This window comes from Haemaphysalis longicornis, unplaced genomic scaffold (genome assembly GCF_048455015.1).
Source record: "Haemaphysalis longicornis isolate Haplotype H1 unplaced genomic scaffold, Haemaphysalis longicornis Haplotype H1 scaffold_13, whole genome shotgun sequence".
NCBI lineage: Eukaryota > Metazoa > Arthropoda > Arachnida > Ixodida > Ixodidae > Haemaphysalis > Haemaphysalis longicornis.
Window position 1 is genome coordinate 100,492,216 of NW_027526233.1, and position 16,089 is coordinate 100,508,304.

At 48.9% G+C, this 16,089-nt stretch overlaps 1 long non-coding RNA gene across 1 annotated transcript in view; it reads left to right on the forward strand.

The window, feature by feature from the left end:
- Window positions 1-1,616: 1,616 nt before the first annotated feature.
- The window catches only part of LOC144164157 (uncharacterized), a 30,750-nt gene continuing 16,277 nt past the window's right edge, over window positions 1,617-16,089 (forward strand). The window contains exons 1-2 of the long non-coding RNA XR_013321084.1: window positions 1,617-1,746; window positions 12,296-12,451. This is a non-coding gene — a long non-coding RNA (uncharacterized LOC144164157). The remainder of the gene's footprint in view (window positions 1,747-12,295; window positions 12,452-16,089) is intronic.

Consider the following 16,089-nt stretch of genomic DNA (forward strand, 5'->3'; position numbering starts at 1 on the left):
CATTATTATATTTTCTTGAAAGTGTTCGCTGAAACACCTTGTATTTATGGTGCCACTGGACTTGCTATGTGTGCGTACGTCCTTCGTTCTTTTAGCAGCTGTCCCTGAACATCGCGGCTGCCCGGCAGAGCTTTGGTATGTACTGGGATGACATTGTCAAAAGTTCTCCGAAAATGACAGGGCGATTTTTCTTACTCAAGTCGGGCGGCGATGAGGTAGACGGCGTAAATAGAGCTTTTTGGGCTCTGGAAAATTGGATATACAAGGGGAAAAAGGGAAGGGCGACTTTTGGCCAAGAAAAAATCACAACAAAGAAAAATGTACACCTACTTTGCACAATCAAGCACTTCTTACAAAGAAAATGTGTGGTTTGAACGCAGAACACGATAAGGGTAATGCACGGAGGAGAAGCTCGAAGGTTTGTGGCAAAGTGCAGTGCCCGCAATATGCATACGTGAAAAACGTGGGTATTTGGCAAGTCCTTTTCAGCAAATTGTTGCAGCCAGATATAAACCCACTCATTCCCATGCCATGACATCTGCATCACGGTCGACAACTGTTGCATCTTTAAATATTATTGAAATCCTGGCTACAAAAACAACGCCGCGTTAGCCGATAACGCCGAGTATGCGCCTACCATAGTGCGAACGTTATGCCAGGAAGCCTTCCTACCGTTTTTAACACCCCCGTTACTGTGTTGGAACCGTTGATTTCTTTTAAAGAGCAACATTTTTATGCTTCTATCAGCCCTACTGTGGTTCTTGTTCTGATCGGCACATGAAGTATTCTGCTCCTTCTCTGGCACGCAAGCACGAAGCACTAGATTTATCACAGTCAAGTAAGCGTGTTCACCATATGATGCTGCGGGAACCACATTGGTTGATACTGCTGATACTCTGGTTTCTTGTATAATGATAAGTGGCAAGCTTGCCACTTTTTGAGAACGCACGTGATAGCCGAGGTTTTTTAGATTGCGGCTCGCCGTCACTATGTACGTCCACAAGGAGCACCAGCCACTATGATGACTGCCCTTTAGTTTGCATCGTGATATTTCCGGAAGGATCATTCCTCAACCCGGCTCTTTTAACCGTGTCGAATCGGTTTATCCTCAGTTTTTTTTTCGAGGTTATGCGCCTTATTCTGTTCTCGGTTCGAGCAATGCTATATTGTCACGAAGGCAGAGACGACGCAGTTGTCTTCGAGGAAAACACGTTTATTGGAGCGAAATTGTACTCCCGTGACAACTCAAAGAATACAGAGGGGGCGAAGCGTGACGTACGCATGCGAGCTACGGCTAGTCGAATACCCCGGCGTCTGCTCTGCAGGCTTTTTATCTTTTGGCGCGCGTTGTTCTTGAACCGTCAATTCACATCTAGAACATTGTAGATCCAAGAGGATTACTCTGGGCTGTTCACGTTACTTCGGAATGCTCTCCCTATCAGAACAGATAACACATGCGGCACAGAAAGAAAGAATGCAACACGAGCTTGCCTTGGCACAGAGATACCACAGACCGGCGCAGCCGTGCGGCAAAAGCAAAACACAAATAAACACAATGCGTGGTTCGCGGCATTACCCCCCTCTAAAAGTGCATCGACCCGATGCTAACATTAGCCACAGTCCGAACAAATAAAAATAAAAGGTCGTCATCGTCCGTAGAAAGGTTTTAAGCGAACCACGTGGACGACTTCGGGCAGCGTGTGTCGTCGTCATGTGCCGGAGTCACCATCGGGGATCACTTCGTAGGTAAGTTGGCCAACACGTTGTAGAATCTTGTAGGATCCCAAATACTGTCGCAGAAGTTTCCCACTCAGTCCGCGTCGTCGGATGGGAGTCCAATCCCACACACGATTCCCTGGGTGGTACTCGGCGGCTCGGCGTCGGAGGTTGTAGCGGCTTGCATCCGCCAGCTGCTGGTTCGTTATACGAACTCGAGGGAGCTGGCGGGCCTCCTCCGCACGCTGAAGGTATCTTTGGACGTCGGAGTTCACGTCGTCGTCTTCTACGTGCAGCAGCATGGCGTCAAGTGTAGTAGTCGGCCGTCTTCCGTAGACATGCTCGAACGGTGTCATCTGTGTGGTTTCTCGGATAGCCGTGTTGTACGCAAACGTGACATACGGAAGCACTTCGTCCTAGGTCTTATGTTCAACGTCGACATACATGGACAGGATATCCGCAATCGTCTTGTTCAAACGTTCCGTTTCTCCGTTAGTTTGGGAGTGGTACGCCGTCGTTCTTCGGTGATCCGTGTTGCTGTAGCGTAAGATACCTTGCATGAGTTCCGCAGTAAAGGCCGTTCCGCGGTCCGTAATGAGGACTTCAGGGGCTCCATGACGCAGCACAACCTGTCTTATGAAGAAATTGCGACTTCTTGTGCAGTACCCCTCAGAAGAGCGACGGTCTTTGCGTAGCGCGTCATGTATTCTGTTGCTACGACAATCCACTTGTTATCGCATTGTCACGTAGGGAACGGGCTACGAAGGTCCATTCCAATCTGTTGGAAGGGCATTGATGGGACGGCGATCGGCTGAAGAAGTCCGGCGAGTCTCGTCGGTGGCGTCTTTCGTGGCTGGCAGTCACGGCAGCTCCGGACGCGGTGGGTGACGTCAGAGGTAAGGCGGGGACAGTAGTACCTCGCCTTGATTTTTGCAAAAGTGCGGGCTGTGCCGAGATGTCCGGAAGACGGGTCGTCGTGGCACACTTCAAAAATTTTGTCGCGAAGGTCCGCGGGAACGACGAGAAAGTAATTCGTTCTCGTTCCGCGGTTGAAATTTTTCTTCACGAGGACAGAGTTTCTCAGGCTGAATGCTGGTATGTTGCATTTGAAGGTCCTAGGAACGGCGAAGTTGTATCTCTCGAGGTAGTCAATCATGGCGTGTAACTCGGGATCCGCAAGCTGCTGGGCGGCTAGGTCGCTCTCCGTCACTACTCCGACGAACGCGCTGTTTTCATGAGAGTGTTGTGATGGCGGGTCGATGGGGGCGCGGGACAGGCAGTCGGCGTCGGAGTGTTTCCTCCCGGATTTATAGACTATTGTAACGTCGAATTCTTGCAGGCGCAGGATCCACCTACCAAGACGGCCAGAGGGGCCCTTCAGATTGGCTAGCCAACACAATGCATGGAGGTCTGCCAACACCTTAAAGGGTCTTCCATACACGTTACGGGCGGAATTTCGAAATGGCCCATATAATCGCGAGGCATTCTTTCTCAGAAGTTGAGTTGTTTTCGTTTTCCTTGGAAAGACCACGGCTGGCATAGGCGGTTACTTTTTAGCACCCTGTTTGCTTTTGGACGAGGACGGCACCCAAAGCTATATCACTGGCATGCCTGTGAATTTCCGTTTCGGTGTTCTCGTCGATATGAGCGAGTACGGGCGGGCTTTGCAGGCGTTGTTGCAGATCACAGAACGCTTCCTCTTGGAAATTTCCCAGCTGAAAGGCGTGCTATCTTTCGTCGAGCGTGTGAGTGGCTCTGCAATGCGTGCGAAGTGTGCGACGAACCGCCCGTAGTATGCGCAGAGTCCGAGAAATCTGCGGACGCCGTTCTTATCTTTCGGCCTTGGGAAGTTCACTATGGCTGAAGTTTTCGCCGGGTCAGGCAGGACTCCCGCGGCGTTGACGAGATGGCCCAAAAACGTGAGTTCCTCGTACGCGAAGCGGCACTTTTCAGGCTTCAGCGTTAACCCTGACGTACGGATGGCCTCAAGTACAGACTGAAACCTTGCAAGGTGTTCGTCGAAAGTCCGGGAGAATACCACAACGTCATCGATGTATACGAGGCAGGTGTGCCACTTCAGCCCAGCTAGCACAGTGTCCATGACTCTTTGGAACGCTGCTGGTGCCGTGCATAGCCGAAATTTCATCACCTTGAGCTCGTATAGGCCGTCCGGGGTTATGAATGCAGTCTTCTTTCGACTCTATCGTCCACTTCAATTTGCCAGGAGCCTGTCTTCAGATCTATCGATGAGAAGTACTTCGCATGGCAGAGATGGTCGAGGGCGTCGTCGATTCATGGCAGGGGGTACACGTCCTTTTTGGTGATTTTGTTCAGTCGCCGGTAGTCAACGCAGAACCTTAAAGTGCCGTCTTTTTTCTTAATGAGTACGACCGGAGCAGCCCACGGACTTTTCGATGGCTGTATAATGTTGTCGCTGAGCATGTCATCGACTTCAGGCCAAATGGCTTTGCGCTCGTGTGAAGAGACGCGGTACGGTGACTATCGGATAGGTCGGGCACCATCCTCGGTTATTATTCGGTGGTGCTTGGTCAGAGGTGTCTGACGTAACTTTGAGTTCGACGAAAAACACTCGCTGTAGCGACCTAGCAAAGCTAATAACTTGTTCCATTCTTCTTGCAGTAGCGCCGGATTCGTGTCGAATGGATGCGGCAGCTTGAAGGTATCGTCGGGTGCGCGTACAAAGTCTGCGACTGCGATCACGTCACTTGCGTGTTGCGTTTCTTTGAGGAACGCAATTGAAGCGCCCTTGTTTAAATTCTGGTAGTCCTCGGTGAAGTTGGTGACCAAAACGTGGGGTTTGCGCTGCTTAAACCGCGCAATGCCCCTTGCGACAGACACACCGCGGTCGAAAAGCAACCTTTGGTCACTCTCCATGATAGTGTAGACGTCGGGAGCAGCACCTTTACAGTAGACGGTGACCATCAAGCTTGCGCGGGGTGGCAGGGTGACGCGATCATCGGCGATCCTTACAGCTGCACGGTCTGCGGGGTTCGATTCCGGCGTCATGGAGTGATTGGATGAAAAAGTTATCGACTTCGTCCAAAGATCGATTATTGCGCCATTGTCTGTCAAAAAGTCCATTCCGAGAATTACGTCGCGGGATCAGTTAGGCAAAAATGGAGAACGCCGCTGGGTACGTCGTGCAGTCTATGGTGACGCGCGACGTGCACGTTCCACTTGGCGTCACGAGGTGGCCTCCTGCTGTGCGTATATGCGGACCGTTCCATCTTGTCGTAACTTTCTTCAGCTTAGACGGGAATGACCCGTTCATTACCGCGTAGTCGGCTCCCGTGTCGATGAGGGCGACTATGTCAAAGCCGTCGATGAACAACTGGAGGTCAGATGCAGTCTTCCTCGAGTTCCGGGTGCGTCGGGGCGTCGTATCTCTGCTTGTACGTGTTGACGGTCGGGCACTGTGCATCGTCGTTGTCGTCGTCTTCTCAACGGACGTCTTGGTCAGGTCGGGTACGCGTCGCGCCGTGTAGCTGTCGTCGTGTTCGGGAGTCTCGTCAGGGTTAGGTCGGGTCGTCGGGATGAGGGCATGTCGTGAATCACTGTCTTCAGCGCGTCCTTGCATCGTTGGAGGGTTTCCAGTTTTTCGCCGTAGAGCAACTTCACCTGCAGAAGTTGCCGCCTTTAGTTTCCCCCGCGTGGGCTGGGAGACCTTCCACGTGCGAAGTCAGCACTGCTACGGCGGTCCGGCGACTGGTACGGGTAGGACGACGGCGAACGGTTGAAACGGGCTGGTCCACGGCTGGTGTTCGGCAGGTATTCTTCAATCTCAGATGGGCGCTGGCTGGGTCGGGGGCGTGGAGCGTCGACGGAGAAATAACGAAGTCCGAGTCTCTTGTATAGGCAGCGAAGGTAGATGTGGTCGGCCTCTCCTTAGTTGTAGCACAGAGGACGTTTGTCCGGTGTTCGCCATACGTCAGTCTTTCTCGGCGTCTGGTTTCGTGCTACAGGGGGTTGGGGGGGCGATAGTGGGCGGCGGTAGGGCGGGGCCTCTTGACCAAGTTTTGGAGCAGGGCTGGGTCGATGAACAGCCGCGGAGTACGTCATAGCTTGGGGCTCACAGTGTACTTCGGATTCCACAGAAGTTCCCAAAGCGTTTTGAACTTCTTCCCGGATCACTTCAGTTAGGCAAGCGACTTGGGGTTGAGGCGTCGTCGGGAAAAAGTTTCCGCAGCTCCTCTCTCACTACTGCGCGGATGGTCTCGCGCAGGCTATCAGCCGAAATCCGCATGTTGTCGACGAAGTTCGCATTGGCCGCGCCAACAAAGTTCCGGGCGCACTGCCTAGCACGCATTTCGAGAGCCTTCTCAATCCTGCTGGCTTCGGTCACGGATTCAGCGATGGTTTTTTGCGGGTTGTGGACACGTCCAGCAAACAGCTCCTCCTTCACACCGCGCATCAAGCAGCGCAACTTCATTTCTTCCGTCATTTCAGGGTCCGCGCGGCGAAATAGTTGCTTCATCTCCTCAACGAAGATCACGACCCCTTCGTTGGGGTGTTGTGTGCGGGTTTCCAAGAAAAGGGCGGCTCCCTCTTTCCGCGCGGCGGTGGCGAATGTTTGGAGGAACTCTCTCTTAAAGAGAGGCCAGCCGCCTAGGGAGCTTTCTAGGTTTTCAAACCATGTTCGGGCAGTATCTTCGAAATAGAAGAAAACATTGCGGAAAGTCTCTTCGTCATCCAACCTGTTAAAGTTGCGGACGCGCTCCACTTTCTCCCACCAGTCCTCAGGATCTTCTCCGGGGATCCGCGGAACGATGGTGGTTCCCGGGGCTGTTGAAGAACGAGGAAGGATTGGTAGTGCTGGTCATGGTGCCTTCGTTGATCATGCTGGGGGTGACGACGTCTTCTTTCTTCACTTTATCCAGAAGCAGTCCAAACTCCGGCTCAAGACCTTGCTGTCGACGGCTGGCACGAGTGGGACTTGCTTGTCGGCTTTACGAGGGCGTAGGTGCATGTTCCCCGCACCCCCACCAGATGTAACGAAGCCACAGGCGACGCTGTTGTCTTCGAGGAAAACACGTTTATTGCAGCGATCTTCTGCTCCCCTAACAACTCAAAGAATACAGAGGCGGCGAAACAGCAGTTAACAAAGTGACGTACGCATGCGAGCTACGGCGAGTCGAATACCCCGGCGTCTGCTCTGCAGGCTTTTTATCTTTCGGCGCCCGTGGTTCTCGAACCGTCGATTCACGTCTAGAATATTGTAGACCCAAGAAGATTATTCTGGGCTGTTCACGTTACATCGAATGCTCTCCTTATCAGAACAGATAACACATGCGGCACAGAAAGAAAGTATGCAACAGGAGCTTGCCTTGGCACAGAAATAACACACACCGGCGCAGCCGGGCGGCAAAAGCAAAACACAAATATTCACAATGCATGGTTCGCAGCAATATTATTACAGCGTTTTTAAACCACGACTTGGTTGACGAAGCGCTTGCGCCTATACCTCTGGATACACTCGCAGTAAATGTTGTACTTCTCGAACATTCAGCGGAAATATCACATAATGCAACTGCCCATCCGACATGTTTTTGTTTACTGTGAGATGGTATTTTAGAAAAAATTGTATTCGGCGAATCTTGTTTAACGACGAAATAAACCTACAAGCACGTTCAAAATACCCTTTTCTCGATTATATTTACATAACTATTTACAGTAGAGCTCATAGGCAGACACTATTGTGGCTTCACAGCGTCCCTCCCTCTAGCCACTCCCTGTATCAGAGGGCACAAAGGCGACAGAAAATAGCGAAGAAATTAGTGAGGAGGAGATTAGAGCGAAAGTGCGAGAAGAAAATGGTCTGGTGCAGGTGCTCCGCGAGGCATTGTCCGCGGCTGTGAACCGCTAAGAGATAACGTCAGTGCAGCGCGCTGTCGTATTATCGCCGAATAAGCGGTCACTTCCTGACACCAAGAGCTTCGTCTGACTCTGCATTCATACGATTTGCTAGCGAAGAGGCTCACGGCGTCCAGATGCGCAATCGACTTTCCCCGAGAGGAATGCACTTCTCTGTGTGCTCAAATTTTCTATTGGGAGTATTGCTTTCGCCACCCCGTTTATTCAGTATAATATTTGTAAATAACACCGATGCACCTGGGAAGGGAAGAAGTACATTAATGGGACATGCAAACACTTTTGAAAGATGCAAGTAGGCAAAGCACCTGGTGAGGACAAGATATACCCAGAGCTCTTGAAGGATGGTGCTCAAATTGTACGTTAAAAACAGGCAAACCATATATTGCGAATGCCTTGGAACCGCGAGTGCACCGTAATCTTGTAGGAATGCCAAAATCAACCTAATCGATAGGAAAGCAGACGTAAAGAACTTGACAAAACAGGCCGATAAGCTTACTGTCAGTCGCCTACAAGGTACGCACCAAGGAAATGGCTAACAGAATTCCTGCCACCCCAGATTTAAGTCAACATAATGAACAAGCCGGGTTTTGTAGCGAACCGCATTAACACGAGCAATCAGGTTAGAGGCAAATAGGTGTAGTATACTGAACACCTATAATTAGCCTTCCTGGATATTGAGAAAGCGTTTTACTGGGAAGGCGATAAGCAAGAACGCCCGTGCGTGCGAGATTTCGGAGTACGTTAAAGATGCCCAGGTAGTCAAAATAACCCGGAGCCCTCCATTACGGCCCACCTCATCGCCTGCGTTGAATCTGCACGTTAAACACTACAATAAATCAATCAATGAGTAAATCATTCAATCGATCAATCAATCATTCAATTAATTAATCAATCAATCAATCATTTGACTTGGTCCAAACTTGAGCAATCATGCAGGCATTGCAGAATCAGGAAGAAACGAAGTCCTCCACATGGACAGCAGCCAAATAAGTCTCAGGAAGGCACATCAGACAAGGACAAACAATATCACCAATGTTTTAAATAGCCCGTTTACAGGATGTATTCAGACATTGGACTCGACAAGGGTGGGCGAAAGGATGCACAATTCTTTAGCAACAACAGATTTGTCTTATCACGTTTTCTTTCAAAGTAAATCGGGGGGCAAATTGCAAAACATTAATACTCCACTTAAACACCGCAAAAAATGATGGACCGGAAAATTAATATGCAGATTGCTTAAGCCTCGAAAGAGCACAGCGGTTTGAGATAAGTGGCGAGGCAGTGGGAGTGGTTAGTGAATATATTTACTCAGGCCAAGTAGCGACTAAGGATCCGAATATAGACGCAGAGATAATTACGAGGCTAAGAATGGGGGTGGGTGCATTCGGAAGACACAAATAATAAATGGCGTAGTACCATTGTCTCTTCAGAGGATAGTGTATGACAGGTGTATCTTATGAGTACTGACTTACGGGGAAGAAACTTAGAAGCTCACAGAAATGGTTAAACCTAAATTGATGACGACTCATCCAGCAATAAAACGGAGATGGTAGACTTAACCTAACGGGACAAGAAGACAGCGGCGGGGATCTAGGAACAAATGCGTGTTCAAGACATATTAGACATTAAAAATTCAAAGTCAGCATTTGGAGGCCATGTAATGTGACAGCTAGAAAACCGTTGGTCATTAAGTATCAAGTATAACATAGCGCATCCTTATCGAACGCAAGCGCGGCTCATGGCGGCACAAAGGTAGGTCTGCGGATTAGATTAGGAAGTTCGCGATAGAAATTTGTTGCTCTTGGCACAGAACGGGGAAAGTTTTAGATCTATGTGAGAGGCCCTTGCCCACCGGTGGGCGTAAGACGCCGTTGATGGTTATGATGTCTAAGGTGCGTGAAAGCTTTTTATACCTCACACGTGGACGGCGTACCTGCCGAACCATTAGCGCACTTAGTCCTGTAGACAAGAATCTTAACTAGGAGCAAAGCGACAAGCTCGTCGCCTTCCACCAAAGTTTTCCCAATTTTTTTTATTATGCGCAAAACACCTTGGCATGCACATTGACCGTTTCACAAGAGATTTACATGGCCTCCCACGCCCAATGCGGAAGAGCCCAAACCGCTTGTCACCTGCGAGGCGCCGCGTGATTGATGAGTAAGTGCCTAATATGCTTACCCGCAACGTCGTCCGGCCCTAACCCAGCTTGTGGGACCCTCCCGTGGTTCTGGTTACAAAGAAAAGTGCTTCGATGTGGTTCTGTTTGGATCGCTCGTGGCGCCGTTCGTGCTCGGCGCAAAGTCGGATTCTGTGAATACATCGTCGCATACGCCCACAGCACTCTGACAAAGAGGGGGCGCAATTATTCTGTAACAGAGAATAAATATTTGGAGACAGTTTTGGCAATCAAAAATTTTGTCCTTACCTTTACGATCTTCTATTCTGCTTCGTCACGGACCACCGCACTCTTATCCGGCTTTCTTGACCCAAAGACCCTTCCGGCAGGCTCAGTCTTTAGGCTCTTCGCCTGGAGGAGCACGACCTTCGGGTCGTATACCGGTCCGAGCGCAAGCAAACGATTCTGATGATCGGTCCAGATCACCCGTGGTGTCGGACGCTGGCAGTTCTCATTAGACAGACAGTGCTGTATCCTCTTTGAACACCACTGACGTGCAGAAAACAGCGTAAAGATCCCTGTATCACGTCTGTTCGTCAATATTACTCAAATCCTTCAATAGTTGCCGTATCTCGGACGCTGCATCCCCAAGCTTCGCCAAGGTGCCCTTTGGAACGATCTGCTCTACAGCCGCAACTCTTCACCTGGAGGTTGGAAGTGGTTACTCGTCGTCCCTGGTCACCTGCGCCAAGACTTCTGTTTGCATTGCGATATTGACGCACAGTGCGCACAGGCTGGGAGGCTAAAATGTACCAGCGTCAGCGTTTGGGTATTATCGGTCCGGGATGTACACATTTATATATCACTCACTGAAAGCGTCGCGAATCACCCCCCTAAACACCAAATCGGCCCACCGCAGCCGCTACAATATCCGCCCCAACATTGAGCCCGTGTTGACGGCGACATATATGGTCCGCTCCCCACTACGGCTTCAAGTTACTGCTGGATAATAGTTGCAGTTGACAACCTTACGAGGTATACCGAAATAGCTGCACTTCCCGCTGTCATCCTCCGCGATGTCGGACATGGAGCACTGAAAGAATAGTTCAGTGACGGGGTGTCCGTCTCCTTGTCGGATATTGTAGAGGTACTACTCACCAAATGCCCAGTCACTCACAAGATGAGTTCATTTATTACCCGCAAACTGACTGTTCGACTTAGCGATTTAACCGTATATTGGGCGACATGATTTCAATGTATGTTTCTCCGCACCCTTCCAACGTGATTTAGTCCTGCTTCCATCACTAACGCTTACACCACGGCTACCCAGACAACCACGGGCTTCTCGCCATTCTTCTTATTAAATGGACACGAACCATTGTGTACACTCGACACCACACATCCTTAACACCCCGGTGTTCCAACGTGTGCAGCAGTCACGGAAATCGCCTGGCGTGCTGAAGAGTGCTGCAACTTGGCATATCATCTGGGCATATCTGAGCATATAACAACTCTTAAGGACTCAACGGACAGCACGAAACTCTTCGGAAGGTTGAGGAATACGTATGGCAACCGGTAATGCATAGTGGAATTCGATTATACGTTAGCCGCAGGGAAATTTGCGAATTGCGCCAGGACATTTCTCCAAGCAGGGGATTGTTTTAACCAAGTTACGCTCGCATACATTTTATCGGGGGCCCAACATAAAATGCCAATTACAAAGCGTTATCGAAGGTTCTGTAGTATTGGTCTAGTTATACATGCCTATTGCCAGACAAAAACATTATGCCAAACGGCGACTAAGCAACGCGCATTCCAATGGTATCTCCAGTTCTTGGTACGTGTTAAAATCGTTTTCTCACGGGGTCTACCGACACTACAAAAGCCGAAAGAAAATACGGACAGTCGCTATCACCTGTGGGTCTGCTAATCAGGACTTTTTTACCATACTTTGACACTGAACCCTAAACGCCAAACACAATAACGAAAAAGTCTGCTAGCCAAAACCTTCCCAGCAGAAAGCAGCGACAAGTGCTTGAGGTTCCTTAACATTTGCATCACGCACAGCCACTCTGGAGGGTCAGGTTGGACAATCCACACTTCAATCATCATTCGCCTTCTATCAGCAAAATACTCTTTCGAGCATTTGGCGTCAACGGCAAGATGAAGTACCGCCATACGCGGGTTTCAAAAGACGTGCTGGGCCAGGATCATGAAAAGGTCGTATGGTACGCCGTTATCACTCTCAGTGGGTAGGAACCTGATACCATGTGCGTCGAGCGGGGAGTCATTTTTAAGGGATTCTGAAGCACGCCCCCCATAAAAAGAGTTTGCTATTCGTGACAACCGAGTAATGAACACCAGCAAATACGGGCGGGGCTGCTTACTCTTCAGCAATATATGCGGAACTTGGAGCGTAAATCAGGGCATCGTTTTTCTCGCAGTGGGCCCCAGCATGTGCATGCTACCGCCGCATAGTAGCTAAGGGTTAGCAGCGGCAGTGTAAAAAATAGGGAGTAAAAAACTTCTATTATGATAGTCCGGCGGTAAATCATGAACAATTTTTTGCAGCTTAAAGGAGCAACTTGGGAGAAGCTAAAACCGAGGATTACCGAGGTGCTATCTTTGTTTCATCTTGAGGACAAGGCAGATAACACCCCGGACAAGCTTTCCGGAGGAATGCAGCGAATGCTCAGCCTTGCAATCGCCATCGTGTCTGAACCAAAGGTGAGAGACTTGCTTTTCCTAATTTATACCAATATTGTTTTACTGCGAAGCATGGTCGGTCACTTAATGTGCTTGGTCAGTCTATGCTTGGCAACCTTACTCTTTTGCAAACATGTTCACCCTTATTATAGACACAATTTCTCGTTCTCTAACACAACCTGCAAGATAAATATTTAAATAAAAGACTGCTGTAATATGTTGCTACATGCTGAGCAAAACTCGCATCAATCATTCCCTGGCTGCCAACAGCAAGATTTTTCTATGCGTTGTCGTAATCTCGAACTTAGTATTTTATTTGGAAAAAAGTTTTCATTGTTAAGTGGTCCTGTCGCAATGCATTCACCTGAATAATAGTGACCGGGTTGTTTACCTGAATGCCAAATAAAAGCGACAATTTTGGGATAAAATCTCGACGTTTATTCCGTTCCCTCGTGACGGAAATTTGAAATATTCCACAAATTTCAAGATTGGTGCCGTTTTTAATTCTAGGATAAATGGACATTCAGTTATACAATATCAGGTTACCGTCGAGTAATTTGGAATGCGTCCACAAAAGTACGATAAGTTCCCAGTTTTATGGGCCCGGATTTTACAACAACCCTTGTTTTACGATGGCCTAATCGAGTCCTGGTGAAGTCTTGCGTATAAGGAATGCATTCTATACCTAGGTTGTCTGACACGATTTTTTCGTGACCCGCGTTATCCAAAGACCCACCCGAAGGCCGCCGTCGATCAGAGGACAAAATGAAAGTGGCACGGGTCTGTTCCGCAAATTTTGAGGCCACTCAATCGATTCTTTCCCGCATAGCTTTGTCCTTCATCTCCTCTTTCGCTTCTCTCCCCTCAAACGGCGGCCCGGTCTTCTCCATTATGGCTTTCCCTGTTTACTCGCCGGGTCCCTTCTTGGCGCGCAGCGGTCACAGGGTAATTGGCCGACGAGGTGATGCTGATAGGCTGCGGCTTCCTCGTGTGTTTGCGGTGATCACGTGTGCCTTGATTCGCTCTGGTTTTTGGAAATTGTGGCAATGGTCTTCGGAAAAATGTCTCTGATTACAGCGTAGTTCAATACAATTTACTGCATTACTACAGCGTGATTTCGTTTAATACCAGCAGAACAATATTTTTTCTGGGTTTAGTTTGAACCATCTGAACATTCGAGCCGTACAAGGCATTTTGTAGGTTACATTGAAATTTCTAGCAAATCTTTCGCACGAAACTGTGTTCATGAATGTAATTGTCATCGTTGATAATTTACGTCACTCGCCCTTTATCAACGTTTTACATGGTCATGTAGTTTCGTTCTATTTGTTTTATTACGCAGCGCCGAGAGGAAGGACACAAATTATAGATTACAAGATACCCATAAGGGGCAAACGTGACTGCCCCTACTCAGAAGTTTGGCTTAATCGTTTTCTTTGTGGAGATAACATGAAGTGCGCCCCTGCTTCCTTGACCTTTGTTATGCAGTCACCTTATTTTCTAATGCTGCCGTCCCAGTCTAGCGCTTTGTAGCTTAAGTAGGAGCAGTAAACGTTTATTGGAGCAAAACGGAAAGGGAAAAGGGTATTGGTGAAGCGCTCCTAGTCAAGCATGCCTCTTGACCGGGCTGACTCAATAGCTCTAGAATCCAAGGCCCTCTGGCGGAGCGGATGCGGGCTATTAACGGTTGCTGTAATTATACCAGGCAATATGACAACAAAAAGTTGCATAAGTTATTGGTGCCGTGGATTAAGATGAGGTTATTAAAACGTCGCCAAAAAACAGTGTGTCACACCATTGCGGATAAAAATGGTTAAATACCGAGTATCCGCGTCTTACGAAAAGGCAGCGGGACTCAAAAAGGTGTTGTGGTCTTGTAACGATAGGCCACATTTCGTGTTAAGCGTCGGGTCAAAGACAGACAGTCGGCTTGCGACATCAGCGTGGTCGGTCAACGTGAGGTGGCGCTGGGGGCTGCCCTACACGACCTACGGAGCCTCGGTAAATGCATAATGGGCATTTCTTCTCTCCGTCATCATCAAAGGACGTTCAGTTTCATGGTACATTTATTCATAATTCCCGCGCTCCTCCCACGGCACCCTTTCCCCTGCAGCCTTTGATGCCGGCAATTCGCACCATGGGCAACGGCACAACGCTCCCGTGAAAGATAGCTGCGCCGCGACACATGCTGTCGTACTCCACCACACGGTGATGTACCTGGGTATTAGGCGTTACATTTAACTGCATTGCCGAGGCCCTTTGAATATAGGCGAAGATGGCGGATGGACTATTGCACGTGAGCGGGGAACCCAAATTCCCGCCTTTATCTTAGGATTAAGGGCTCAGCAAGAAAGACGGCCGGTATGTCTCGAATGGTACAGAATATTACGATTAGTAAGCACTCGAAACAGGGGATTGCTCGTGTTAACCAGGTTCCAATATGCGGGCCGCATTTCCTTCCCTGCTCGTATCAAACGTGCATCGTCCCGATGCACACATAATCGAAAGAACACACATAATAGAAAAACCAAATACATGTGCTTTTGGAGTTTCGTACGCATAGACGAAAAGGTTAAGACGGCGTTGAGAAGCGTGTTTATGATCGGCAGGAATGTACCTTATGTCTGCAAGGTAGTACAACACTCTGTACGGTTCGAAGTCTCATTTAGACAGCTTTTCACGGGGCCTAGACGTAGGACAGGAGTACAACCCACACTTTGTAACCATGTTCTTAAATGGCAGTCGTGAGGATCACGTTGTAGCTGTAGTCGTCACAGCGCTGTTGCCGCCTTGTGCGCAAACGCGCCAGGTACCGTGTCTGTTTCGCATGTTCCGTAAACTCCTACCGTTGCATGTTGGTGCAGCTGGGTTCATGGGGCAGCATTTGTATCCCGCATGAAGCCTGTTGGTCATGGGTCGTCTCTAAATAGCAAATAAAGGCTTCTTGTTGAGCCTCATTACACCAGACACCAATGCATAGCAAGACTGTTCTTCGGTTATTTTTTCTGGACTTCAGTTCACATGCTTTCGTAGTGCGCTTTTGCCTTGCTTATGCATTCAGTCAGTTCATTTTTTATTCGGTGGTATCTGTCAACTTCCAGTGCGGAGAACGGCTGAGTTGCTTGATTTCCTCGGCAGCCACAGCGGCTAAGAATTTTTGTCGTATGGTATTAAGCACAACGGGAGCTCTGTGTCCCAGAAGAATTGTGATAAAAAACTGGCAACTTTTCGAGCTGTTTTCCTGCCTTAGAGCTTCCTTTATCGCGTACCAAATTACGCAGTCCGATATCAAAGCAAATTTATGTAAAAGAACGTTTGAACCAACAAATGCCGGGTGGCCGTCTGTTGGGATTAGCTTTACTTAATTCCGTTGCGGTTGAGTTCCGGTTCTACTTACTGCGTACTGGTTCATTTCGCGAACCGGTGCGATGAATGACAATATTATGAGAGCGAAGAACTTGTGTTTCTAGATGAACATCACCGTAAAAACAAAGTACAACTTAGATGAATATAAATAGCGGTCATCCCAAAAGACTGCTGCTGATTTCCCAACCACATGCACCGCTAATAAACAGCGCAAGGTGTAGTGGCAATTCTAAAGCCAGTTTCTCGCTAACCCTTAATTTCATCCTGGGGGCTTCATGATACCATCCCCAGGG